The sequence below is a fragment of the Camelus dromedarius genome, chromosome 30 (genome assembly GCF_036321535.1).
Source record: "Camelus dromedarius isolate mCamDro1 chromosome 30, mCamDro1.pat, whole genome shotgun sequence".
NCBI lineage: Eukaryota > Metazoa > Chordata > Mammalia > Artiodactyla > Camelidae > Camelus > Camelus dromedarius.
The window spans coordinates 6,768,536-6,796,444 of NC_087465.1; the positions used below are offsets into that span (position 1 = coordinate 6,768,536).

The 27,909-nt window shown below is 38.8% G+C and overlaps 1 pseudogene; it reads right to left on the bottom strand.

Moving 5' to 3' along the window:
• Positions 1–77: 77 nt before the first annotated feature.
• LOC105097396 (tubulin alpha-1A chain-like) lies at positions 78–27,909 on the bottom strand (annotated as a pseudogene).

A 27,909-nucleotide genomic window follows, 5' to 3' on the forward strand; every position in this document is an offset into this window, starting at 1 on the left:
TTTCAATGTTTAGAACAGAACAAGCTTCCCTGTAAAAGCAGCACCTCTGTGGCATTTTAACTTGAGTGTTCCTCTCCTTATTCCTCTCCCTCTCTTTCAACAGAACCTACACCCACCTCCTCATAATCCTTCTCAAGTGCAGCCATATCCTCACGGGCCTCAGAAAACTCTCCTTCCTCCGTGCCCTCGCCCACATACCAGTGAACAAAGGCACGCTTGGCGTACATCAGTCAGACCCGTGGTCCAGGCGCACGCAGGCCTCGGCAGTGGCTGTGGTGTTGCTCAGCATGCACACAGCCTGCTGTGCTTTGGCCAGGTCTCCACAGGTACCACGGTGGGAGGCTGGCAATTAATGCCAACTTTGAAGCCAGGGGGGCACCAGTCCACAAACTGGATGGTACGCTTGCTCTTGATGGTGGCAATGGCAGCACTGACATCTTTGGGGGACCACGTCACCACGGTACAACAGGCAGCAAGCCACGTACTTACCATGGTGAGGGTCACATTTCAGCATCTGGTTGGCTGGCTCAAAGCAAGCGTTGGTGATCTCTGCTACAGAAAGCTGTTCATAGTAGGCTTTCTCAGCAGAGATGACAGGGGCATATGTGGCCAGAGGGAAGTGGATGCGAGGATAGAATACCAGGTTGATTTGGAATTCTGTCAGATCAACATGCAGGGCTCCATCAAACCTCAGGGAAGCAGTGATGGAGGATACAATTTGACCTATCAGCCTATTCAGGTTTGTGTAGGTTGGGTGCTCAATATCGAGGTTTCTACGACAGATGTCATAGATGGCCTCGTTGTCTACCAGGAAGGCACAATCAGAGTGCTCCAGGGTGGTGTGGGTTGTGAGGATGGATCTGTAGGGCTCAACTACAGCTGTGGAAACCTGGGGGCTGAGTAAATGGAGAACTCCAGCTTGGCCTTCTTGCCATAATCGACAGAGAGATGTTCCATCAGCAGGTGGGTCAACCCAGAGCCAGTTCCCCCACTGAAGCTGTGGAAAACCAAGAAGCCCTGAAGACCTGTGCACTGGTCAGCCAGTTTCTGAATTCAGTCCAAGATGAGGTCAATGATCTCCTTGCCAATGGTGTAGTGACCATAGGCATAGTTACTGGCAGCATCTTCTTTGCCTGTGATGAGCTGCTCAGGGTGGAAGAGCTGGCAGTAGGTGCCAGTGCGAACTTCATCAATGGCTGTGGATTCCTGGTCTACGAACACTGCCCTGGGCACATGCTTGCTAGCACCTGTCTCACTGAAGAAGGTGTTGAAGGGGTCATCTCCTCCCCCAATGGTCTTGTCACCTGGCATCTAGCCATCGGGCTGGATGCCGTGTTCCAGGCAGTAGAGCTCCCAGCAGGCATTGCCGATCTGGACACCAGCCTGGCCAACGTGGATGGAGATGCACTCATGCACAGTTGCTGTTTTGTGGCTGCCGAGGAGATGGTGGAGAGGAAGAGGAGAGGTTGCTGCTTCTTACAGCGTGACTCAAGCAGTCGATGTAAGATGACCCGCCAAAAATTTTTTAAAAGATGATGTGATGTATGATGTAACTTTTATTGAATTTACAAATATTTGTAATGTATCCACCACATAAAATCATTGCACTGAGAGTGAGCAAACATGGATTCTACCTTCATAGGCTTCCAGTCTGTTTCAGAGACTGGCTGTCCAACTGCCGACTTTTATGAATAAAGTTTTATTGGAACATGGGGATACTTATTTGTCTGTGTATTGCTTATCGCTTCTTTCATGCTACCAGGACAGAGTTGAGTAATTGTGACAGAGAGTATATGACCTGAAAGTCTAAAATATTTAAAGATATATCTCACCCTTTAGTAAAAGTTTACTGACACCTGGTCTATTATAAGGTTGTGAGTGTAATAGCAATATCACAGGTAAATCATAAAGGGATTGAGAAGAAAATAAGAGACATTTCAGGCATTTAGAAAAATGCCAATTCAAGATTAGACACTTAAATAAAATTTGTTGAGTGTACTGAATCCATCATTCAATTTGAACCTTGAGATATTTGAATCTGAGAGAGGAAATTTATCCTGACAATCCAGTCCCGGGGAACAATGCAAACACAATTTCAAAATGTCTTTCTCTGCGGGTCCACCACCCCCACTAATCTCAGCCACTTCCTACACTCCACCCAGCAAGACCGCTTGCGCTTCTCAACACTTCTCCTCTGTCCCTTGGCTCACACTCATTGATTTGTTGACTCTCTTCTCATCCTTTCATAATTATCTACCTATAGAATCCTATTCATCCTTCAAGATTCACAAAAAATGTTATTTTATTCCCATAAAGCCTCATCTCCTTGTCCTCATTTTTGGAAGAAATTTCTCTTACATTTGGCTTCTCTGAACTTTATTTGTTTGTTTGCTTGTTTGAAGGGGAGAGGTAATTAGGTTTATTTATTTAGTTCGCTATTTCAGTGGAGGTACTGGGGACTGAACAGGACCTCGTGCATGCTAAGCATGAACTCCACCACTGAGTTATACCCTCTCCCGCTTCTTTAAACTTTATCCACAACTTTCTCATGTGATTTTTCACACCCATAAATTGTTTTTGTCTATGTACAGTAAACTTATAGAGTATAAGCTTTTAATGGACAAAATTTATGGTTTACTTTTTTTAGTTCCTCACGATAGTTACTAACAGTCAGTCAGTAAATGTGTAATACGCGGTCGCTGCCTCCTGGCCCCTCCCTGTTCTAACTCCGCAGAACGTTTGCCTTTAGCTCGTATTTTCTCTGATTGTTTTGTTGAAGGGCTGTGTCCCACCACCGGATTATAGATATCATTTGAGTAGAGATCTTGTCTGTCTTTTTCATTGCTGTGTCCCACTGCCTAGCACATCCTAACTGCTCAGACAGAATGTGTCAAATGAATTCATAATTGAGTGAAACTGCAGTTTTAGGAAATAATGATTACTGCCTTCATGCACAAAAACAACCTTATTTGATGTTTAACCATAACTTTGATAAATAAGATTCCCAAATTATCTGTGAGCCAGCATTCTTATATTTAGAGGTTCCTAAATAATTATATGGAAAAGAGTATGTAAAATCAAAGCCATTAATTCTTCAAATATAAATATCAACATATCTGTAGGAAAATATAGCTTTTTTCAAGATTAATTATTATAAAACATGGGCATTTTTAAAGGTTTTGTAGAGATGCTGAATTTCAGGAGATGAGAACTTGATAATTATCTACTAATGCCTCCTACTGCCTGATAAATTCTAACAGGGTAATTATTAATGTTTGCTTCGTTATTCTAAAAGATAATACATGATGGACAGGAAATTTCTAGGCAATTATTCTTCCCTGGTCTGGTTAGAAGGTACTAGGCAGATAAAGGAGCCATTTAATCATGCGAAAAAAGCACCATTTACTGAAAAAGGGGCTGCTAGACTTTTTACCATGACTCTCAAAATATAAAAAGGCACTTTAAATGGAGAAATGCAGACAATTGACATGGCACACAATTGACATGGCTTTAGAGATGACAAAGTGAAGAGACTTCTGGGTATTTGTTATAAAAGTTCGGGAAATACAGAAGTTTCTACTCCAAATTTTCCCTTTATTGCTTGTTCATTTTCTTTGACTTGCTAAATTCACATTTAAATCATAGCCATATGTTCTCAGTTTAAACTACAACCATATTTCTAACCTCACCCGTTTCCAGGCTAAAAGATGACTCCACATCACTTTCAAAGACTTTTTACATTCATGTTTGATAAAGAGTTCACTCAGAATCTGTGCTGAGCAGAAATGGCTTAAAGGGCAAGGCGCATTTCACAGTTACTTTCCACTGGCAGGTGGAAATGACGGTGCTTCACATTCTCATGCCAGGCAGGCCTGGGCTGCAACCCCGGCTCAGATAGTACTAACCATGTGCACTCGAACAATTCAGTCCAGCTCTGGTCCATAACTGGGGGTAACAATAGCACCATTTTTTTAAATTGACCTACAGTTGATTTACAATGTTGTGTTAGTTTCTGGTGTACAGCAAAGTGATTCAGTTATATTCTTTTTCATATTTTTTCCATTATGGTTTGCTAGACGATATTGCATAGTTTCCAAACTCCTAATTGATCCCTCCCCTACCTTCTTTCCCCTTTGGTAACTTGTTTTCTATGTGTGTGAGTCTGTTTCTGTTTCACAAATAAGCTCATTTGTATCATTTTTTTTTAGATTCCACATATAAGTGGTATCATATAATATTTATCATTCTCTTCCTGACTTACTTCACTTAGTATGATAATCTCTAGGTCCATCCATATTGCTATAAATGGCATTCTTCCATTCCTTTTTTATGGATGAGTAGTATTCCATTGCATGTATGTATATATTTTATATAATATCTATCTGTCTGTCTATCTATCTATCTATCTATCTATCTATCTATCTATCTATCTACCTACCTACCTACCTACCTATATCTTCTTTATCCATTTATCTGCTGATGGGCATTTAGGTTGCTTCCATATCTTGTGTATTGTAAATAGTGCTGCTATGAACATAGGGGTGCATGTATCATTTTGAATTAGAATTTTCTCTGGGTATATGCCCAGAAGTGGGATTACTGGATCATATGGTAGCTCCATTTTTAGTTTTTAAGGAAACTGTGTACTGTTTTCCACAGTGGCAGCAGCACCAATTTTAAAGCTCTGTGAAGGGGATGAAATTAGGTAATGATGGAAGTACCAACAGCTCATGCCATGTATTTTCAATGTATTATCTCACTTCATCTTCATAGCAGCCCTAGAAGATCAGTACTGTTATTATTCCCACTCCCAGAAGCAGAAACTGAGGCACAGATGATTGGCTGAGAAATAGTAAGATCTAAATATGTATTATTATTTTTGCTGGTATCCGTGAAAGACGTTTATGTATGACTTGACTAGGAATATACTAACACGGAGTCAGCCAGCATTGCATTGACCCTGGAACTAGGTCAAACACTTTACATGATTTTCTATATTAATTCTACATTAATGCTCACATCATCCCTCAGCAATACTACAGTAGCCCCCATTTTGCCAATGAGGAAATTAAGGTTTAAAGAGGTTAAGCTCTATGTCTCAGGTCTGAGAGCTAGGAAGCTAAACAGGCCAACATACAAACCCAGCAGCCTGATTTCAGAGGCTGCAGAAGTAAGACATACTGCTCTCCACTAAGGCTGGCTTGTTGCCTAATGTCCAGGTTGTCAGGTAAGTAAAAGGAAACGGATTAGACCAAGAGGTAGGTTGTGAAGTAAGAAGGAAAAAAGCTTCCAGGGTGACTTCAATTCCATTTAGCATATACATGTTAATCTTCTAATAATACTACGTCAAGCACTTGGGGCACAGAAAGTATTATGATATTAAATTGACTCTAAGGTGCCACCATTTGTCACGAGGATTATTATTTCATTTTCAGTTAGGGAAGAGAGTGCCAAGAGCAGTAGAAGACCCCGCATTGAGTTGAGACAAGGGTTATTGTAAACTTGGTATAAAAGTGAACGAGAAATAAGCCTGACAAGCAGAAAAGGGCAAGGGAAATTGCCTCCGTCTCTGCCCTGGGCAAGGGAGGAGAACAAGGCTTCCTTGAACGTGTGAAGCTGGGGCTCACTCATCTTTGTAGTCTGAATATGCACTACTGATTCTACTCTAAAGTCGTTTCAGATGGGTAGTTTCTGACAGAAGCGAACTCAGGTCCTCTGTACAAGAACACTCTGCAGTCCAAAGCTACAGCATTGCTTGTAAAATGCATTCTGACTTCAGAGTTGTTGAAATGTGGGGGGAACACTCAGAATGGATGAAAGAGGATGTGAGATACACTTCCTGTCTTAAAAGAGCTTAGACACATCTGATCTCATTACGATGAACAAGATGAAACACAAACAACAGCACAAGTTATTACATCAAAGTGCAAAATGAGGGTTACAGATGTGTAGGAAGATGAGAATTCCAAACTGAAAACCCCCTGGTAAGAATAGTGAGATGGGACGTCTTCATGGGAAGGTGGGACTCAGTCTGGATCTTGACACCTGGGTTGGGTTTGGATGGCGAGGGAAGACATGAAATCAGGTGTGGCGTGAGACTGAATGACAGTATTTTTGGATTGGAGGAAATGAGTCCGGCTGGAGTGGAGAACTTGTATTGGGCAGATAAGTTTAGAAAAGTCCTATTGAGAAGATAGCATAGAAGGCTTTTAAGAGGAAGCCTAAGTAAAGAATTAGGAGTGGAAATCCATCCATTTATTCAGTTAGCCACCCAAACAATCAACTAGCCAATCAACAAGCATTAAATAGGTTGCTACATGCAGGTACTGTTCTGGGACTAAATATAAAATGACAAATAGTATAATATCTTGTTCTGTAAGTTACAGTTATTTAGTGGAAGAGCGAAGTCAACAACTGGGATTATACTGCAGTAAATCCTAACATGATAACTGCAATTTACTGAGCAACAATTACTTCCCAGATCCTAGGTAGGTAATTTATATGTTATATATTATACTTTAAAAGCAAAAACATATATATTTTAAAGGCAGTTTGTTATGGCAACAGCAACAAAAAAAAGGAACACATTCTGTCTGATCAATTCTGCTTCCTTAGTCCTTCAGGAGTGTGGATTCTGAAAGCATTTCCCAGTCAACTTCCTGCAGCAAATCTCTGCCTCAAAGTCTTGTTCCCATGGGATGTGACCTATGACATTAACAAATATTTGAACTCTTTCCTATCTTTTCTACTTGAAATATAGATCTCCTGTTCACTTAATCACTGGTGGCATTGTTGATAAAAATCAGCTCAAAGGCATGAGATCGTGTAATTTTATTTGCAAATTTATAGCTTGGATAGACCAGGTCAGCCATTGAGGGACCACAGTCAAGAATGTGATGGAACAGGAGGAGGCTGGCATTCACTGAGTCAGGGAAATCAAAACCCAGTGCAGCTGTCAGGGCAGCTCAGGCATTCAGCTATGGGACACGCTGGGGAGAATCTCTACAGCAGGTTTGAGGAACCCAGTCCAGAAGACTAGTAGGCAGAGGATTAAGAACCAAAGGGCCCAGACAGTAAATTTCCTGTGTGAAGATACTGAGGCTGGCATGAAAGAGGCAATCAGTAAATGTAAGGTCTTTATTTCTGTCCCCACTTGGCTATCTTAGCTACTCCCCTGTTACAAAGGAATCCTCCTCAGAGTATAATTTCCACTGATCAGCAGGAAAAAGTACTTTTTGTGTGTGGGTACTTTAACGCAAATAAAGCTATTATTGAAGGCAAAAGGAGGAAAAAAGTCAAGCAAATTGTCTGCTCTCTAATTTAAAAACAAACGCAAAATAGCAAGGCCCAGATGTACATCTGAATGTAACTACAGGGAAAACAAGACGTGCTTGGGGTGCCACCTGTCACAGCAACACGTGGTGTTGAATGCAAGAGGGGATGAAAGCTACCATTAGTGTCATTGACTCTGCACTGGAGACCCGTGAGACACAGAAAATGCATTAGCCACAAAATGTGCTCATTTGAGCACTTTTCTTAAGATGTCAGGAGGCTTTTCCACATTAGTCAGTGTTGAGGCTCACAGCCTTCTGCGGAATCTCAGACAGAATGACCCGGCACCGAATGACCTTCGCTGAAGACCTAATTGCCTTCATCCGTGTTGTGAATTCATTTCAACACCTGCATTATCCCAGCCTCTGGGAGAAGGAGAGTGGCTCTGACATCTGCTGAAAAAGGTCCAGAGGAAGGGATGTATACGGGACTTTCCTTCTTTGTGCTTCCTGGTCACAGCATTCCTCACTCTGTGATGGGTCGTCCTTGGGTTGTCTGTGGCTGTTACCCGATAGACTTCACAAGAAGGTTTGAGTTCGATGACTTTATTTTTTGAATTTAATTCCCTGCACCATCTTTCATAGCAAATGTCTATTGAGTGAAAGACAACCACCCAAGAGGAAAAGCAGTTGATATGGAAATATTGATTGATATTTAAAAAGAATACAGAATTCTGAATATTTATAATGCAAAGAATTTCAATTAATAGCTGTGACTATTTGGCTATTGTTACAGATAGCCAAAAAAAAAAAAAGTAATTTCACATTTGATTGTGCTTTTCAGTTTACAGAGCTCTCCCTTACATGGTAATGACCACAACTATCCAGCAAGTGTTTTTAATTTTATTTCATTGATGAAATAATTTAAGACACTAAAGAATGACGTGAAGGAAAATTAGCCCAAGACAACAGGTAACACTGTTATATAAACTAACAGTCACAGTAAAAGTTACAGCAAAATGGTTCATCCTTATGTTTTACTGAACAAATGTTGTCCCGTTTACCTGCATGACTTCCTTCCTTCTGTTAATGTTAGGTACAATTTGCTTCTTTTTCCCTCTAGCTTTTTAAAGTGAATCATTGACTTGAGATATTTCTTCTACTCCCATATAGGCATTTAACACTATCAATTCCTTCAAGCACTGCTTTACCAACTTTTCACAAATTGTAGTATATTGTGTTTTCATTTTCATTGATTAAAAAAATTTCCTTATTTGTCTTCTGATTTCTTCTTTGATTTATGAACTATTTAGAAGGATACTGTATAATTTCCAAATATTTGGGATTTTTCAAATACCCTTCTGTGACTAATTTCTAGTTTCTTTTTGTTTTGTATGCTTTCTAGCTTCTTAAACTTACTGAGTCTCTCAGCGAATTGTCTATATGAATGTGAAAAGAAAGATTTTGGGTGCAGTGTTCTATAAAGTCAATTAGGGTGGGTGACATTTTTTAATCTTATTGTTCTGGTCTTCTTTTTCCTCACTGATTTCTTCTTGACTTCTTCTATCAGTTATGGAGACAGTAGTGTTGGAATCTCCAAGTAAAATTGTGGATTTGTCTCTTTCCTTGATTTCTGACAGTTTTTATTTTACATATTTTGAAGGTCTGCTGTTGGTGGCGTACATATTTAGAACTATGTGCTCTTGATAAATTTTTCCTTTTGTTATTTTGAAATATCCTATTTTTTACCTAGTAATATTCCTTGTTCTGAAATGAGCTTTGAAATCATGCTAATACAAAAACATGTATACTGCACTTAATGGTGCCTTCTTATGAATAGATATTTATTTTCTCCAATATTTTAATAAAATCACTCAGAGGTGAATAGAACTTTCTAAGCCCACATCCATTTTTAGTGTTATAATTTCACTGTAAACAATATTTTTGGAAAAGATTCTAACAGTCTGAACAATCTTCTAATATCACAAATGCTGACTCGTCTGTACCACCAAATCAACACAATCTTGGCACTAAAATTTCAGTTTTATACAGTTTAATGTTAAATCACTGTGAAGAGCAGCTGAAGGAAATAACAGAATGTTCCCGGGCATAAATAGATTTCTTAAAAGTACAAATGAGCTCTCAAAAAAAAAAAAAAAAAAAAAGAGGAAAGAAAAAAGAAAAACTAAAACTCAAAAAGTCCAACTCATCAGGTAAAGTAAGATGGGAGGAAGCCTAATGGCATTTGGTGTTATGCAAATTTGGTTGAACACTTTCTATCTATCAAATCTTTGAGAATGAAGGTTTAACATATCAAATCTTCGAAAATGAAGACAGCACACTAAGACGTCTCATATGAAGGTAAAGTGTCAACGAAAACATAACTATATCCTAAGACATTACATGAACTTTTTTACCCTGTATCACTGGTCTTACCACATTTTCATGATTCACAAACTTAACCATGAACGTTCAACTTTTGAGGACTGGGTCAAGTACATCCCCCCGAGGATTTTGGTTATCTTCTTTTCTATAAAATTTAGACTCTTGGCATCAGTATCAGTTAGAATTCTTTGTCACAAACAACAGAAACTAGTTCTAACTGGAGCAAAAGGCATTTGTTTGCAAGAAAGGATTAGGGGTGTGGGTGTGTGCTATCCTCTGGGCAGAGTCTCACAGAATCGATACAAACCTAGCATAGCAGGTTTGGAAGCAGAAAAAAGGCAAAGGGAGAAACAAAGGGCCACAGACATGCGTACAACCAGACACAGGTTGCACAACGACCATCTCTAAACATGAACAGCCTGGGCAGGAACCCCGCCCCCCCCACTTCAGGGGGACTGAAATACCCCCAGCATCCCTTCTCCATCACCTCGCTCAGTCAAGTTGCCAGTTCCCAGGAGATATGGACCATATGGTGAGATAAAAGCAACACGCAGGGGAAGAAATGTCTCTGGCTGGTGCATCTTTATTGAGAAGTGACACCTGGATTTACACTCCCTAAAGAAATTGGGGTACTATTAGAGACTCTATCCAGACCAAACGGCATAACTGGCAACCGCAATATCTGTAGATCAGGGATCCAAAGTTATTCTTAGGTCCTCAGATAGCCAGAATACTAAAGGAGCAAACAGCATCATTATTGCCATTTTGTTCTGTTATTTTAAGCAGCTCAGAAAATTAAAATGTTTCCAGAAATACACTTCTCAAGGGTAACATGCTATTACTCTGGTATGACAATTTGGGGGAGGAGTTACTTAGTGATAATACTTCTGATCATGCTGTGTGGCTCTTTGAAACATTGTGGGAGGAAAAAGCTTAAAACTGCAAGTCCCCAAGCTACATTCTGCCACTTAAGGAGATCGGCCCATTTAAGTACCATGCAAATAATAAAAAGCAGCCTTCCTAAGAGAAAAGAGCTGACTTCTCAAATTCACCTTTAAGGAGGGGATAGCAGGTAAAGTCAGTTAGCTCATGAAAAATGCTTTTATTGGAGATACCACACTGAGCAAGAAAAACAACGTAGCATATTTATTTCAAGTCTTTGTCCTTTAGGTTTCTAATAAGCAGTGTGGTTTCTTGTTCTCGTCTATAGAATCTGGCATGAGGAACCTGTTTTCCGAGTGCCTTGCCTTGCTTTCTTGGATTATTTAAAGCTAGCTGAAGAAGAGAAGTTCATCCTTGGGCTAAATGCCTGCGGACAAAAGCCTTAAGGTTTGCGCAATTGTAGCTAAGCAACACAAAAGAGATGGTAGCCGGAGGAAAGGGAAAATGCATCATTGTTCTTTAACTACCAGCCCATTTCCTTAACACTCAAAAGAATAGTAATAGAAGAGCAATCCCACTTTCCTATAAGCCGCCCTTTGTGAATGTAATTCACTAGTGCAATATCTAAATACTCAGTGGGTTCTGACAGTTCCATCCTCACAATGCACCCTCACCATGTCAGTGCCTCCAAGGAATAGATACAAAATGACAGTCATTCAACTAGCCAAACAGAAGGAGCTAGGGAAAAAAAAATTTATTTATAAAACCTCAAGTCAGTCAGCCCCTTGATATAGCTTTGCAATGTGTATCTTTTCCCCTTATCCTTTGTTGTGTGCGTACAAACCAGCATGATTAGATACTTTGCACACATTTCTACAACAAAACTCGTTTCTCTAAAATAGAAAAAAATCTAAAGTTTAGAAAAAGCTATAGCTATATTAAAATTGGTTTAGATTCTGTTATGATCTTGGCAGGGTTAGTTAGAAATTAAGGTTAAAAAAGAAGTGTCACCTCTTCACTTTGTCTTTTTCTTTATCATCGTTGACAAGCATAGTCTAAAATTTTAGGCAGGTAGAGAATCAAAGTAAGACTCAGTTATAGCATTTTCTCTAACTTTTTACTTTTATGTAATAGTTCTACAAAAATGTTAACTACATTTATATGCACATTAAAGGAAAGTGGTTATTGATTCACTGTAAAACAGGTGATAATAATATGGATATATTCATCTATATATCTGTAATTTAAAAATTAAAAATAAACTGAAAGTTACCATTCTCTCCCTTTCTTTTCCCAAGTTTATTTTTAAATAAATTGCACCGTGTATATCAACATTTAGTGTGATAAGATGTTGACTTAGTAAAGAGTCTAATTTTTGATTCAGCCGTCTTATCGCAGACTATGACGTAAATGTATGGATTCCCAAATAAACACATTTTTATTTAACATATCATTGAGGAAGACAGTTTGAGTGTTGTAATAGAAACAAGACTGAGTAGAAAGTAAAAAGACTGCTCTGATCTCAAATTCTTCTCCTGCAATTCATGAAACTTGTTAATATCTAAGTTTCAAAATATAATTTCTCTGTCCTATTGCATCTTTCAATATGGATTTTTATTTTAATAATATTAAAATGGACACTACTAAAAATCTTTAAGGGTATTATTTCATTCATTCCACTAGTATTTACACAGGGCTAGCTCAGTCTTAAACACTGGAGATACACTGATGAACAAGACAAAGACCTTGACCTCTGAGAGCTGAAGCTCTAAGTTGGGGGGAAAAAGTCAAGCAGAAAACAAGCGACGTACTTTATGAGAGACAGGTTTGATGATGAAAAATAAAGCAAGAGAAGAGGATAGAGAATGCCATTATGGGTGCAGGGTCAGGGAGAGGGCGTTTGAAGGAGAAAGAGTAAGGTGATGTGGGATCAGAACACGTCAGGCACAAGGGGAAAAGCACTGAAAGTTACTTCCATCTGGGACAACACAGGAATTTAACAGGACTCACAAGTGTCTGTGAACTACCTAAATAAACGCCACTGAGACCCAACTCAGTGTGTCCCCAGCTCAGCTTCCTCATAGACTAGCATCTTCTCTTGAGTCATCGTCATCTGACACAGGGAGAAATGTGACAGAGAGGAAGAACTAATGCAGGCAGAGTTCCAAACCTATTTTGTGAGTCTAGAGGCCCTCCTGCAGTTTGAACAATCTCAGCCCCTTTAAGTGGAACCGGAGGCTCTTTTGCTTGGATAAAACCCTTAAAATATGTCTTTAAGTTTGTTAGAAACCTTTTTACCTCGTTGAAAGGTGTTTCTAGACACTACCCTAAATCTTTTATAGATCTTAACAATTTTTTTTATAGCCATACTCTTGATTTGATCTTTACCATTAAGAATTTTACTGCACGGAGAGGTGGAATGTGAAAAAGTTTTATTTTCTAACTCGTTCAGTCCTGAGGCTTTTAAATTTCCTCTAAATTCTGCTTTAAAACTATACAAGTCTTTCTTTAACTCAGCTCCCTCTTCCCACATGTATCATAAAAGAAATGCAAATTCATTCTGTACTTCCTCTCTTCCAAGTTGCTGCAGGTGTTTATTTTGTCCGTTGTTGTTCTCCTACATATAACTCAAGTTTTTCCAAATTTGCAAACTTTTCCGAATTTGCAGCCAGCTTCTTCATTGTTTCTCCAGCTTCTGCCTAGTCTCAAAGCCAAAGCCACATATTTTAACCGCCCACATGTAGCTTCCAATTTCATCATCAGTATGTCTCACAGCATAAAAACGACCCCAAAAGTCAGTTGCTTAAAACAATCACCATTTATTTGACTTCTAATTTTTGTGGATCAGCAGTTTAGACCGGGATCAGCCCAGGGATTTTTTTTTTTTTTTTTTTTTTTTTTTTTTTTTGCGTGTCTCGGTTGCACTCAATCCTCGGTCCCAATGGTATCCAGCAAGGGACCTCCGTTACTGGGGTTAATCCGCTGGGCACGTTCACCGGGGGCGTGACCGGGCCATGTGGTTTTTTTCATCATTCCTCGGGCAAGCTCAAGCTTTTCCACGCAGTGCAGATAGGTCTCAGGAGCAGTAATGAGGAAGTCTAAAACGCAAGCGCTTTTACGCTTCTGTTTATGTCACTTTTGCTGCTGTTTCATTGTCCCAAGAAAGTTACAGGCCAGTATGGATTCAAGAGGAGTGGAGAAAGCGCTTCTTACCATTTGTCATCTCCCGTTCCCTGTAACTTGTAAGTTTCCTTTGCCCTTTCCATTTTCACTTTACTCTTTTGTTAGCCACAGCGTCTTAAGAAATGTTACTGTTTTTGTTAGGTTTTTTTTTTGTTTTTTTTTTTTTTTGAGACCTTTCTTGTTTGAAAACGTCCTTATTGTACCCTTGCTTAATGCATGCTTTGCCCCGGTATATACTCTAAGTAGGAAATATTTGTCCTGCCAAAGTTTGAAGGTTTCCCTCCACTGTCCACTGTTGAGTAAGGTAAAGAGATTCTAAATGTTGAGGTTTTGTATTTGACCTGACTCTCTTAAATTAAGAACCTGTGACTCAGTTTCATTCTCTTAAAAAAAAAAAAAAAAAAAAGGCTAATAAATCTCCCTTTCTTTGTGTGCTATGTGAAATAACCCAGGAAGGTAACATGTGGACAGTGCTTGGCGGAGGCCTCGCATCTAGGACATCGCCATCTTCTACCAGCATAATTAAAACCGAGGAACAAGGGCTTTTTATGAACCAGCTTCCTCCTCATTATCCCACAGAACCAACCTCCTCAAAACATCCTCAGGAATATTTTGCAAATAGACTCACTGAAAAGGAAAAAAAGTTGGTTTTGGAGCTTTATTTTTGTCCTGTGATTTTTGGAAGGGAAGTTTCCCTGACTTTACCGGAAGTCTTTATCACTCTTTTGCAAAATAATCTTGGTTCAGCCAATGCTTGGCAGTGCCTCAGACTAAGCTGCTGGATCAGAAGTGAGAGGAGAGTGTTTGGAACACAGGTCAGCCACGCAAATGTTGATTCTGTTAGGAGAAATTTCGGATGATAATTCTTATCATTGAAGGCCCAGACTTCCATTACAGAAGTGATCCCATTAAAAAAAATATATGAGTTGGTATTATTGAGCTGCCATGAAAATCTGAAAATTGTGATAAAATGTGCATTCCAAACCTTCCACAAGGAAGATGGTTGTCTGCCACCGCTAATTAGTGCTGAATATTGGAGGATTAGGGAAGTTGATCCAACATGAGATTTAAAAATCCTCACTCTGTTTTACCTCTTAGTGTTCTTCCTTCAGCAATTCAGATGATAAAGAGGTGTTTAAAAATGACAGAGCATCTCATTGTCATGCAAATAGGAATATAAAGTGTGAATAAAAATTAAGTCACAAGTTATAAACCAAAGAAAAATAAAAAAAACATTAAAATTGTTCTGAAAACCCCACTTTTCCCAGAGGAAATTAGTTTTTGCAAACGCGTTCCCTTTTCCTTTCAGAAAAGAATTTAATCTTTCAGGTGCAGTTAAGAAATCAGAAAACACACTCAAATGAATTTTGACTTTAAACCTATACATCTTATTGTTTACCATAGGTATCCTGTGAGTTTAAAGAGGAATATGAAGTCTCAACCAAGATCCTGCAAAAACACAAAGCAGAAAAAGACGTGGCAAAAAAATTATTTTTTCATTTAAAGAGGATGTTATTTTAGCCAATCATCTCTGTCATTTGGTACAAACTTCCAGTTATAAAATAAATTGTCAGGGGTATGCAAGGCACAGCCTAGCCTACAGCGTCAATAATATTGTAATAACTTTGTATTGTGACAGATGTTTACTAGACTTAAGATATGATCCGTTCATAATGTATATAAATGTTGAATCACTATGTTGTATACCTGAAACTAATATGATTTTGTATGTCATCTACACTTCAATACAAGAAAAGAAAAAGAAACTCCCACCCCAAAATGTCACAATTGCTAGGAGCTTTTGATCAGTTTCAGGAGTGCTCCTCAAACACTCTTGATCACAAAAGAGGAAAATACCAGTTTTATGTCTGGTTTGTCTGCTATGAATTTTTGTTATCAAAATATTCTCCTCTAGAACAGTAAACTTTAAATGATACTTTTCCAAGAAAATATAGAGATTTATTTTATTTTAAAAAGGAACTTGATTTCTATTGATGTGTGTATGAAACAGGAAATTCTACACTGTTTTATGACACATGAAGAATATACTTCCCTTTGGATAAATCAAATTTTCTGAAAAAAATTAAAGTGAGAGAGTGTAGTGTCATGTTTCAGTTACTCTGATGCAGCAGAGATGTGCTAAGTTGTGCAATTTACCAATGATGATGATTATTTTTATAACTGTATGAATTTAAGATTAGTTGAATATACTTAGTTCTCTCATTCAGTCCTTGGTAGCAGAATTTAAGCCATGGCATCATTTCCTCTTATTTTGAGAATCAATGCACTGAAAAGTGTATAAATTATTTCTCTAGCACTTGTTTGATTACACTTTTATAAGGGCAATCTAGTAAGTGGGAAAGGTTCTAGAAGAGATTAAGGATTCAATCTATGTCATTAAAGTTACTGAAGGACACAACTGAAATGCTGTCACAGAGGTAGCTACAATTTACATGTATGCATATTAACCTTAAATTTACATATACCCAATTTACATAGAATATGTACAAACATTTAATTTACATGTGCTCAAATTACACATACTTAAACTTGGTCTTAGAGCACTTTATAGTTAGGCTGAGTTTTTTTGTTTTCTTAGAACCCACTAAGGACATGACTTGAAAATTTCTGAGAGATTTATATTTTAAAAGCTGATTTTTACTACTGCATATTTCATTGTTTTAGAGCAGAGAGGTATTTACTCTTATTGTGGTTGGCAGGGAGGGACAGCATCATAATGGGAAGGATGAGTGTGTGGTTGCATGTGTGTGTTTGTGTTTGTGTCAGTGAGTGAGCATGTGTATTCTTGTGTCCCTTTAGATGCAAACTTATTGGGTATTTGGAATTTTTGAAGTAGGTAAATCCTATATTTTTATTTCTTGAGGTTGTCTCAGGAAACCCTCATGATGACCCACCAACATGAAATATTTGAGGGGTAGCTATGTCACAGACTGAGTAGTGGGCACTGGGGATAAGTTCGTTATTAATAGAACTGAAAAGTTGGCATTTCCAATCACAATTGCCCAGCCCCAAACAATTATTTTTTTAGCTAAATAGGAAAATGATTAGTGATATCTTTTATTCTAACTTTTATGTTCCTTCTTTTTCCATTGTTATTACCCTTTTCAATCAGGAAAACTCTCCATTCTTCATTCATTCACTCACTTACTTGCCAACCATTTACTGACCACCTGTCCTGCACTGTGCTCAGGTCATACGGACAGAGATGAAAGCAACAGGGTTCCTGGTCCCAAAGAACTCACAGCTGATTCCAGTTGTCCAAAGGCAGAGGGCAGATGGAAAACAGCAAAGCTAGAGATGATGCAGGTGTCCACCAAGTTTTCATTAATGACAAGAAATTCAAGCATTGCTATTTTTCCGACTGCAAGAAATATGGAACTCCAGAGAAAAGTCAGCACTACAGATGTAAATTTAACTTTTTTTTTTTTTATACTTGGAACCCCCATCCAAAAATGTGAAGTTTCTAAAACAGATCTAGAGTTGATTAGGGAGTTCATTTCTATGAGAAATGAAATTGGTGGCAGAAACAAAGAAGAAATAATCAAAGAGACTATCAAACGGAGAATAAGAAGAGTAGGAATGTATATCCTCAGGGAGGATTTTATTTCTAATTTCTCAAACATGGTAAAATAAATACAACAAAGATTCACTATGTAATAAACGTTATCCTTTAAATAACACCCACAGCAATTCTGTGAGGTTTCAACTAATTTTTACAGAAGCAGAACTGAAGCTCAGGGAAGTCAGGTAACTTGCTCAGTCACCCAGCTATCAGGTGGCAGAATGAGAATCTGAAATTAGAAGAGGCGGGCTCTGGAGCCAGGCTGTGACCTACACTTTGCAGCCTCCACGCACACCTGCTGAGAATCCTCCAGGAGCTGCCCTGCTCCACTCCTGTAGCCGAGAGCCGTTCCGTCTCAGGTCCTTGGCCTCCCCCTGCAGAATAGACAGAAATGGAACATTTCCCCTCTGGTAGGAAAAAAATGACAGGAATACATTTTAATTAAATTTGAGTAGAATTTCTGTTCCAATAAGGGTGTGAATTTATTCTCTTTCGTACTCCTTCAGGACCATTTAAATCCTATCTCCTAATTAAGAATTTTGCTCCAAAGTTGTACTAGTGCATGCTTTGCTCTTCAAACTCTGTTTCAATCTAACAGAATATATTTTCAAACTTACAGAACTGAAAAGAATAAAGCACTGTAATATTCATCTTCATGTACTCAGAAGAAAGCCTGGTGTCATTTTCAGCCCTGGCTCAGCATTTCACAATGCATTTTAGGGGGGCATTACTATTTCCTAAGAGTTCATCAGTAAAAAGAACTTCATTAGAAAAAAATGCTAATAATTTATTAAACTTACACACGCATGGGCAAACATAGATATATATAAAACGGAAAGACTTGTAAACAAATGTACATTTTAAAATGTGTATGATGGCTTGTTTTTAAGATAAAAGGTATGCTGTCTGAGAAAAGTCCATCTAATGAGGAAGCTCAGTCCCCTGGGCGTGAACTCTAAGCAGCCTTTCCAGTGTGTTCTGGTGCTTGTCTTTTCAGCGTGCTGTGCTTTCGCATCCATGATTACATAACCATGTTATGCATTTGACATATAGTTTTAAGATGTGACTGTGACTTTATTAGATGCCTTCTCTGCACTAACTACTTGATATGTCCCAGGAATGGAAAGACAAATAGGACACTGAATCTGCCTGCAGAAGCCTAGCAGCTGAGCTGGTCAGAGGCAGTGAGCCAACATTCACGAGAGCATCATCAGTGTCGACAACACAGGCAAACACAGGTAAAATGATGCTTGAGTCAGATTTGGAAGGTTAAGAAATTAGGTATGGCAGAGGCTCAGGCTATCTCTAAACAGGCCAACATTTCCCCTCTGAAATTACTCCCTTTTTTACATTATGGCTAATCTAAGTTTTCAAGGAAAAGAAAAAACAATAAAAGCACAGGATTTAACCAATTGGTCTCCAAAGTCAAGTATGAATATAGAATTTTAAATGCTTTTCAATTAATAATAATTTTGAATATATTTATTATTTTTAGGGTCTAAAAAGCCTTAAGGGAATGGAAATATAAACTTTGTTAGCTATCACTGTGGATGTTTGGTATAACGAAATTGCCAATTGCCATTCCAAAATCATGGTGACTTCTTACCTAGTGAAGGAGTATGCCAGTAACGTAAAGTCTGAGTTCTGTCACGATAAGCCTCACATGGCAAAGTAAAAATGACAGCTGAGACAGTTTAGAGCTGAATCTGTCAGTCTTCAAAATAGTGTTTAAAAAGTAGACCCAAAATCCCCAGCCCTTTCAGATGCATCTTGTCTGTCCACTTATCTGAATGTATAATTCATCTTGTATGGTGTAATGTCAGCTCTAATGATTTGTTTTAAACAAATAATTGTGTCTTTCTGCAATCACAAACAAAAACATCCGAGTAGAGTCAGGATAATTGTCAAACAATAGTTTTTATTCACAAACCCCTTTGGTGTTTAACTTCTACCATCAAATCTACCACTTTACATTTAACTCTTAAAAATAGAGATCAAAGATTAAAAAAAAGTAATTTTTCAAATAGTCTTTATTCTTTTCTTTTTTGAGGAAAAAATTAGAGGGAAAGAAAGATTGAAGCAAATTATCAGAGTTGAATGGTAACCTGTATAAGACAGAAAAAGCTGTAAGTATCAATGTTCAGCTATATTTTATTGCTAAACAAGAAGGACCTGTTGACTCTCATATGGAAAACAAAACTTCAACTTATATTTTAAATAATGACAATTAGCATATGCAATTTCAGTGTAGGAATTATAATAAGAACCCTGGTTTACAAGGTTTAAACATCCTGGTAAATATTGAAAATTTAATGAATTCATATGAACACTAAGAATAAATTTAGAAATATACACTAAATTTAATTTATTCTAAAGCACGGAGAAATGATCAAACACAGGTTGTACCCCCCAATTGCATTTGAATTATGGAATCTTTGTCCCATAAATGCTCTTTGAGTAGCCATCATCCTTCAGGACATCTTATAGTTTACAGTTTTAACTGGCAAAGTAGTTTCTTTAAAATTCAAGGAAAACTTTAATACTAGCAAGAAACAGATCAAAATAGCTTACACTAATAAATAATGTGGTGAGACGTCTACTCTGGTTTTCAACTGTATTAGCTTCCCAAAGTAACAAAGTACCACAAACTGGGTGGCTTAACACAACAGAAAACAGTCTCAGAATTCTGGAGGCTGGAAAGTCCAAAATCAAAGTGTCTGCAGAACTATGCTTCCTCTGAAACCAGTGACGAGAAACTTCCTTGGAACTTCCTAGCTTCTGGTGGAGGCCAGTAGTCCTCATGCTCCTTGCCTTGAAACTGCATGCAGCGCTCCAATCTTGGCTTCCTCTTTTCGTGTGTGTGTGTGTGTGTGTGTGTGTGTGTGTGTGTTTTCTTAAAAGGACATCAGTCATATTAAATTAAGGTCCCACTCTACTTCAGGATGACCTCATCTTCATTAATGACATCTGTAAGAATCCTGTTTCCTATAAGGTCCCATTCTGAGGTCCTAGGGGTTAGGATGTCAACACGCCTTTGGGGGAACACAATGCAACCCATAGTGTCCGTTGACCACTTTCTTCCTTTTAAATTTTTTTTTTCGCTGTTTGCATTGAAATAGTTTTACATCTAGAGACTCAAAGACTGTACAGAGGATTCTTACCTATTTTCACTCAGCTTCTACTAATGTTAACAAGTTTCATAATGATGGTACATTTATCAAAACTAAAGTATTAATATTGGTAAAACTCTATTAACCAAGCTAGAGACTTTATTTTTATTTCACTCATTTTCCCACTAATACCTGTTTTAATTTCTCTGTTGTTCCAGGATCCAACTTTAGATACTAAGTTTTATTTAGTTAACTTAGTTGCATCTCCAATCTCTGACAGTTTTTTAGTCTTTACTTGATTTTTATGAGCTTGGCATAGAGGCTTTTGAAGAACACTGGGTATTTTGTAGAGTATCCTTCATTTGGGTTTTTCTGTTGTTTCCTCACAATTAGACTAGGATTATGGATTTGGGGGAAGGATGTCACAGAGGTGAAGTGCCCCACTCATCACATCATATCATGTGATACATGACACCAGCATGCTTTGTTCTTGGTGAGGCTAACCTAGGTCATTTGGTTAAGGGTCTGTCTGACAGGGTTTCTCCACAGTAGAGTTACCATTTCCTCCTTTCCATGCTCCGTTCTTTGGAAGCATGTCACTAAATCCAGTCCATACTGAAAGGAAGGAATATTAAGTTTCACCTGGAGGAGAGAGGAATGTGTAAAAAAAAATTGTGGGCATAGGTTAAAACTCACACAGTAATTAGTAAGTGTTTGCAGATAGATACTTTGAGGGTAACCTTTTTCTCCTCGAAGTTTTTCTCATTGACTTTATCGTTCATCAGTGGGTCTTACCTGCAGCAACTATTACTGTGGTATCCAAGGGTAATTTTCTAGTTTGTTCATACCATATTTTTTTTGAAAAGCAATTGAAAAATAAGAATTTTGGTATAGGATTAAAGTAATTATATCTATGGAGATGGTTTAGGATTAAATACAATATATTTATAGTATTTTCTTTGAAATAATATCAGCTCTAAGAAACAAAGCCCATCACCATGCTTTCTCACGGGCAAGTGCATTAGAGCACTGAGTGATGCAAAGGTACTTAATGGTCCCAGAGCAGGTGCATCGCCCTTCTACGACAGTGCTCATTTGCATATGCACATTTAATCCCAGCAGGAGGTGTGCGTTCAGGGGTCTCCCAGGGCAGAAATATAGACATTCTCAGGTAAAAGCAGTTCTTCATAAACTTTATAACCTCATCCCAAATGCCAGTTGTCAGTGAACAGCTTTCCAGATTGACATCTTAAATCAAGAAAATGTCACACGTGTACAGTAACTGGCCTAATCTTTTCTGTAAATTGCTGCCCGTGGTTTTCAAAAACGTAGTAAATTGCTGGCAATTGACAATGTGTCTCCCTGCATGGCTACCTTCACTGCTGCACAGTTAACAAATCAGTCTTAAATTATTCATCAGATCACCCAATGTCTTCGTTCTGATGGACAGCCCTTGATTTCAGGGACCTGGAATTCTGTCTTCTATACTGAGGTAACATGTGCCACCTGATTGTTTCTATTCTCTTCAAATGTAAAATTAAAACTGTACGCAGGAAAAATAACTCATCCTCTGTCTTAGTATCTCAGTGAATGTTGGGCACAGTTCACTACTCAGGACTCCTGCTGTCCGACGCTTCTCTGAAGGGGAGCAGGCTGTTTCCGTAGACTAACAATGCCTCCTAATGGTTTACATACAGAGGAATTTTTTTCCTCAATTAATTGTATAATTATAGGACAACAATAAAATGATTCGTTATATGTACAACCTAAAACATCAGACAGCCCATTAAGAAATGGTACTTTTACACCATTGCACATGGTTCTGAAACCAGGACTAGATCATCTCAAAGAGCTCAAATAGATACAATGTTGTTTCTAAAATAAGTTTAGGGATATTGTACTTTATTCTTTTTTTGGGGTATTTTTCTTTACTTTTGTTAGTTATATACTAAGTTATCATTTTCTTCAAGTTATTCACAAGCTTTTCTGGCACTTTATTTAACATAATGTCACATTTCTTGAGGAATGGAAATCCAGAAACTATAAAAATTATATAATTTGAATCTAACTTCACTGTTGTATATGTTGACCATATATCAAGATTTAGTTTTATTTTTTTATTTCAAACTACAATTTTTTTTTTGCTTTTGAAAAATATTTAATGGTCAATTTTTTTTAACCGAAGCATTGTCAGTCAACAATGCTCTGTCAATTTCTAGTGTACAGCATAATAGTTCAGTCACACAGATACAGACATAAATTCGTTCCCATATTCCTTTTCATTATAGGTCACTACAAGACACTGAATATAGTTTTGTACTTTGTTCCGAAAAGACTTCTTAACAACTTTTTTTCCTATCGGTGTACTTTCTTAAGGGGATTTTCTGGACGCATATTTACCCTTCCTTGAAGGGAGTTTTTGATCAGTCCTGGCTCTAAGCTAAATCATACACATAAGTCATGAAGGAGTCTTGTATTTGAGAAGCACTTTTATCCATATTTGTTCAGGAAGATTGACTTCAGGGCACCTTAGCAGGATCCCCATCTAGAAGGCATGTCACAGTTGCTCTGGTCTACAAGATTGTAGCTCAGCAGTTTCATTTAGAGCATTTCTCTAAAGACTCCCTTCTAAGGGCACTGATCCACATTCTGATTCATGATGATGTGTATTTGTAAGTATAAACTACAGGTAAAAGAAGAGTCTAGAGCAAGTGTGGAACGGAGATGGACAGAACAACACAGATTCATCACAGGGAACAGGAAAAACTGCTTTTCTTACATGCAGTTGATCATGAACATTGTCCTCATTTGTAAATAGCATTAAATATTAAGTATTAAGGCTGTATTCTCTTGGTTTTTAAACACTGCAGCTTATAAACCCATCATGTTTTCCTCCAGGAGAACTTGGCTCATCCTTGTGTTTTACACTCCTGCTGTATGTACACAGAATTCTAGAGAAGTCCCTTATTATGACACTTTTCACATTTTCTCATTATCATTTATTAAATTGTCTGTTTCCTGTTATATAGAACATTTCATGAGGACAGAAGCTGGCTATCTGGTGTATTGCCAGAGCACGTATTACCATGCTGATACGTTCTAAATTAAGCTTTGAATGTATTGGTTCAGACCAGATTGAGTTGTATAGCACAGAAAAGCCCGCAAACAACGGCTTACAAGATACTCTCTCATATACAAGAAATCCAGTAGCAAGACAGTCTAGATATGATGTAACAGCTCCACAAACACACAAGGCTCCAAGCTCTCCTGCTATCTTTCTGTTCTATTATCCTAACCAATGACTTGTCTGCTCCAGGTTACTTTACAGTCTACACTGGCTGTTCAGGCTCCAACCAACCCTTTCCCCTATCTTTCTTACATAACTGATTGGATTTCCTCATCATTCTGCTTACTCTTCATTCTCAGCCTTACTCCTCTAAAGTAGGGGATGGAGAAGTCTTGTGAGCGTCCTGTGACTACCACGCCAGTCAAACCACAAATCAGACACCCAGGTACTCTGGTGCCTCTTATATGCACACAAAGCCTCGCCAAAGCCTTTACCCACAATTTCTCATATACCAACAATAAACTTTCTCTGTGCAATGAGAAATTTTAAAAATCTGCCTCTAAGTGTGATTCTTATCAAATGAGTTATTGAGGCAAATCTGCCTAGCAATTCAGTGACTCTTTTTTTTTCCCTTTGTAATATTTCAGAAGGTAGTGTTTCATCATTGTATTGTAAGCGCTATTCCTGCAAGACCTTTCAGCTAAATGTTCATCAGTTACTTTTTAATTTCATGGTGGTATTCTTCACTATTGTATCAAACTACTTGAAGGCATAAATTGCTGTTGTGTTGAGAAAAATAGTAAGTGGCATGCAAATAAATGTTTATTAGGCTCCCCTTTATTATCTTATGAACCATTGCTTATGTCACCTAAAAGGCTTTAGATTTTAGATTTAGATTTAGATTTTCCTCTTAATTGAAGTTTCTCAACAGTAAGAGTAAATCCATTAAATACATGAATTGACATCACAGCAAAAGAATCCACAATCTTAATAGCATTTATTGTTTTATTTGCTCAACACATTGTTATTCTAGAATGACCTGGTATTAAGTATGCTCCATCAAGAATTGCACCTGGACATGTGAATCTCCTTGCAAAAAGCAGAGCAACACATTGCACTAGATCTCCGCTATTAAAACAGTTTTCTCTGGAGCACAGTACTGCTTTCACTGATGTTTCCCAGTCACAGCCAACTCGCAATGCTTTAATTTTTGCAAACGGTGACCTAACTCACATATTTAAATAATCATAGATTTAAGAAAGAAATGTTTTCATGGGTGCACATAAAGGAAGCGGATAAATTTGGAGACTATCACTTCAGCAGAGCCTCAGTGATGTAAGAGAAGTGGAGTGAGAGCAGGATCACCTCCCAGCTTCCCTCCAGCTTTAGTCTGGCTTAGCTGAGCACCACTGCTCCATCCTGTCCCCTGCCCAGGTGGCAGGGTCTGGCGGAGGAAGTGTGGGGTGAGGAGGAAACCCTCAGGCCACAAGCCACAAGTGTGGTTTGCTTGGCCAGGGAGCAGACATAAGAAGGAAATTTAATGACCAAATTTTACAACTAAAGTTGGTCCAGACTCTACGCATGACGTACTGAGAAAATGAAATGGGGAATTCGACACAGAAGAGTCAGGGATCAAATAAATAAAATAATGTGCACAGAGGAGGCAATTAGTTTTTAGAAGGCTTGTGATCAAAGTTTATGGTTATTTTTGCTGCCTGACTTGTGTGGGAAATTTTTCTCAGTTTTTAAAACAAACAAACAAACAAAAGCAAAGTTCTATCTCCTGGACTTTAATGTTTAAGGAAGTAGGACCTATATCTGCCATCACATCTTGACACTACAAGGCGAATGAATCTGAAAACCAAGCTCCCAAATGCTTCCAAGTGCCTCACCACCAGTTTCTCTTACCCTGATTTACTTTTTTTCCATAGAGCTCATCACTTTTGAGCATACTGCATAATTTCCTTTTATCATATTCATTGTTTATATCTGTTATTGTTTATATATGTTATCTTATGTTATTATAGTCATTGCTCATAGCCTCTCCCAACCTCCCCAACAACAGTGCAATTGCAATTTCCACAAAGGCAGGAGTTTTACACCCTAGTTTTAAGGCATCTTTTAAATACACATTCTGTTTATACTCATAATTTCAGTTCTACAATTCTAATAAAGTAAATTTAAACAAAGAAAACTAATGATTTTCATCATATCATTAATTGTAGTAGTAACTTTGGAAGTAACAATTGTTGAAAATTAGTGAAATAGTTAAGAAAATTATTTACCTACTTGATTAGCATTAATTATTAAAATATATTAAGGGTTTATAACAATATGAGAAAGGTTTGCACTATGTAAAATGAAAAAAATAAGTATATGTATTTTATCTACAATGTGATCACAATAATCCAAAAACTTAAAGAATGGACACTTCTAGCCATGAAATGTTAATTATTCTTTTGATGAAAATAACAGCATAGTTGGGAAAAAAATACAAGAAGGAACTATTTTCAGGTACTAAACATCAGGCAGTTTAGGCATGTGATTCTTGAAAGAAGGATAATACACAATGTGATACTTAAAATCGATCACTCTGGCTTTCTTACTTGAGACCCTTTCTTGCTCTGGACCAGTGTTCTTATTGAGTGGAGGAAGAAGATTGGATCTTTGGGTTGTTGAAATGTCAGTAATTTATGCAGCAGTAACTGAGAAAAGGAAGGGGAGGTGGGGGATAAACTATAAACAGTGCACTGTATGGTCCAAGAACACATTCACTGATGGGAGAAGTGGCGATGGTTCTAGCTATACAGTGATTATAATGTAGAACAAACAGAAACCACCTCTGAGGGTTTTAGAGGAAATTCTCTGGGGATATCTCACTGCTTAACTGGATTGATGCCCTTTTTTACAACATGGGCCTCACTGGAGTTTTTGTTAGAGAGATTCTGTAAGAGTTTGTGCTGGTCAAGGCAGGTTTTCTAAGATCCAAACCACAAGGGCAAGTCAAGGCCCTTCACGATCCTCATAAAGCTTTGAGAGTGACTTGAAACAACAGCACACAGTTGAAGACTATAGCTGGAAATAAGAAATTTTAAAAGTAGATACGGCTTTTTATTTAATCATACTATCTAGGTGCTTTACAATAACAAATTCTGCCGTATACAAGAAAATATTTAAATCACTTAAGTAAAAATTCGACACACGCTGTTCTTGTATTTGGAAGGCAATCAAATCCGGCTTCCGCAGGAATCGGGAGAATCCTGTACTTCGCTGATGTTCGTGCTGGAGAGGCTGATGTAACAGTTGTAAAAGTGTCTCTTACCCTCCCGAGTGGGTCCTTCTGCCCGGTATCACTAGAGCCAATAGAATGAGGCTGAAAGCTTCATTCTTGGATCAGGGAATGGGGATGTGCAGCCTCAGCTCTCGAGCACACTGCCTGCCCGACCCCAAGGACTGTGGGCGTGGCTGCGTTGTGGGAGGGGCGGAGCTCCCCCCGCGCAAGCGCGGGCGCTGCTCACAGGGCGGGGCTCTTCTGCACACGGCCCGCCAAGCGCGGTGTGGGCGCCGACGTCTTGCGCCTGGAGCACTGGTCGGAATTTCCCCGCAGTGAGGCTACATTGTGCGGCCGGCTGTGAGCGAGAGAGAGCTGACTAAGTGCAAAGGAGGAAAAAAAAGGTTACTTTATTTTCTTATCCCGATTCTGTTTTTATTTCCTGAGAGTTGCTGACGGGCTTGGCCCTGACACACCCCTCCTCTGCCTTCCAGCCCACTCCTCGTTCTCGAGGCGGCGGGGCACAGGCTGGTCTTGTGTGACTGCTTCTCGCTGAGGGTGGGCGTCGTCCAGACCGGGGTGGGGTCTCCCCAGCGCCTTGAGGTGTGTCGGCTTGTCACCAGGCTCGGCCCTGACTGTTCACATCCCTGGCCGACCACTGTCTAACCTTCTGGAAACAAAGGACACCGGACAGTTTTAGATGCATGGCTCACGTATCAGCAGGAAAATCGTGGTCCCCTGTCAACTTTTTCCTAGAGTGAAGGTCTCTAGGTCTCCGGCCTGTAGGCAGGTGTGCCCTGATGTGGGCGATCACTGCCCAGGCCTCAGTCTCCCTGCTCACACTCTGGTTTTTCAAAAGAGAAGCTTCAGGGCAGGGAGAGGTTCACACAGCAGTCGGGGCTCTGGGGCCCGGGTTGTCTCTTAATAAGAGGTTGGGGCTCTGGGGTCTCCTCACTCGGGCGTGATGTCCCCCCGGTGTGACCCCTGCAGCTTCAGGGCAGGTGGGCAGTGAGCCGCACTGGGTGGGGTCTGGTCCGCTGGTGCTGATCTTGCGCGCTGTCCGTTTTCCGGGGTTTTAGGTGCACCCAGTCTCCTGGCCGGAAGCGGGGGAGGGCCAGGTCTATGGGTGTGGCCAGCACCTCGTCACCATATTCCAT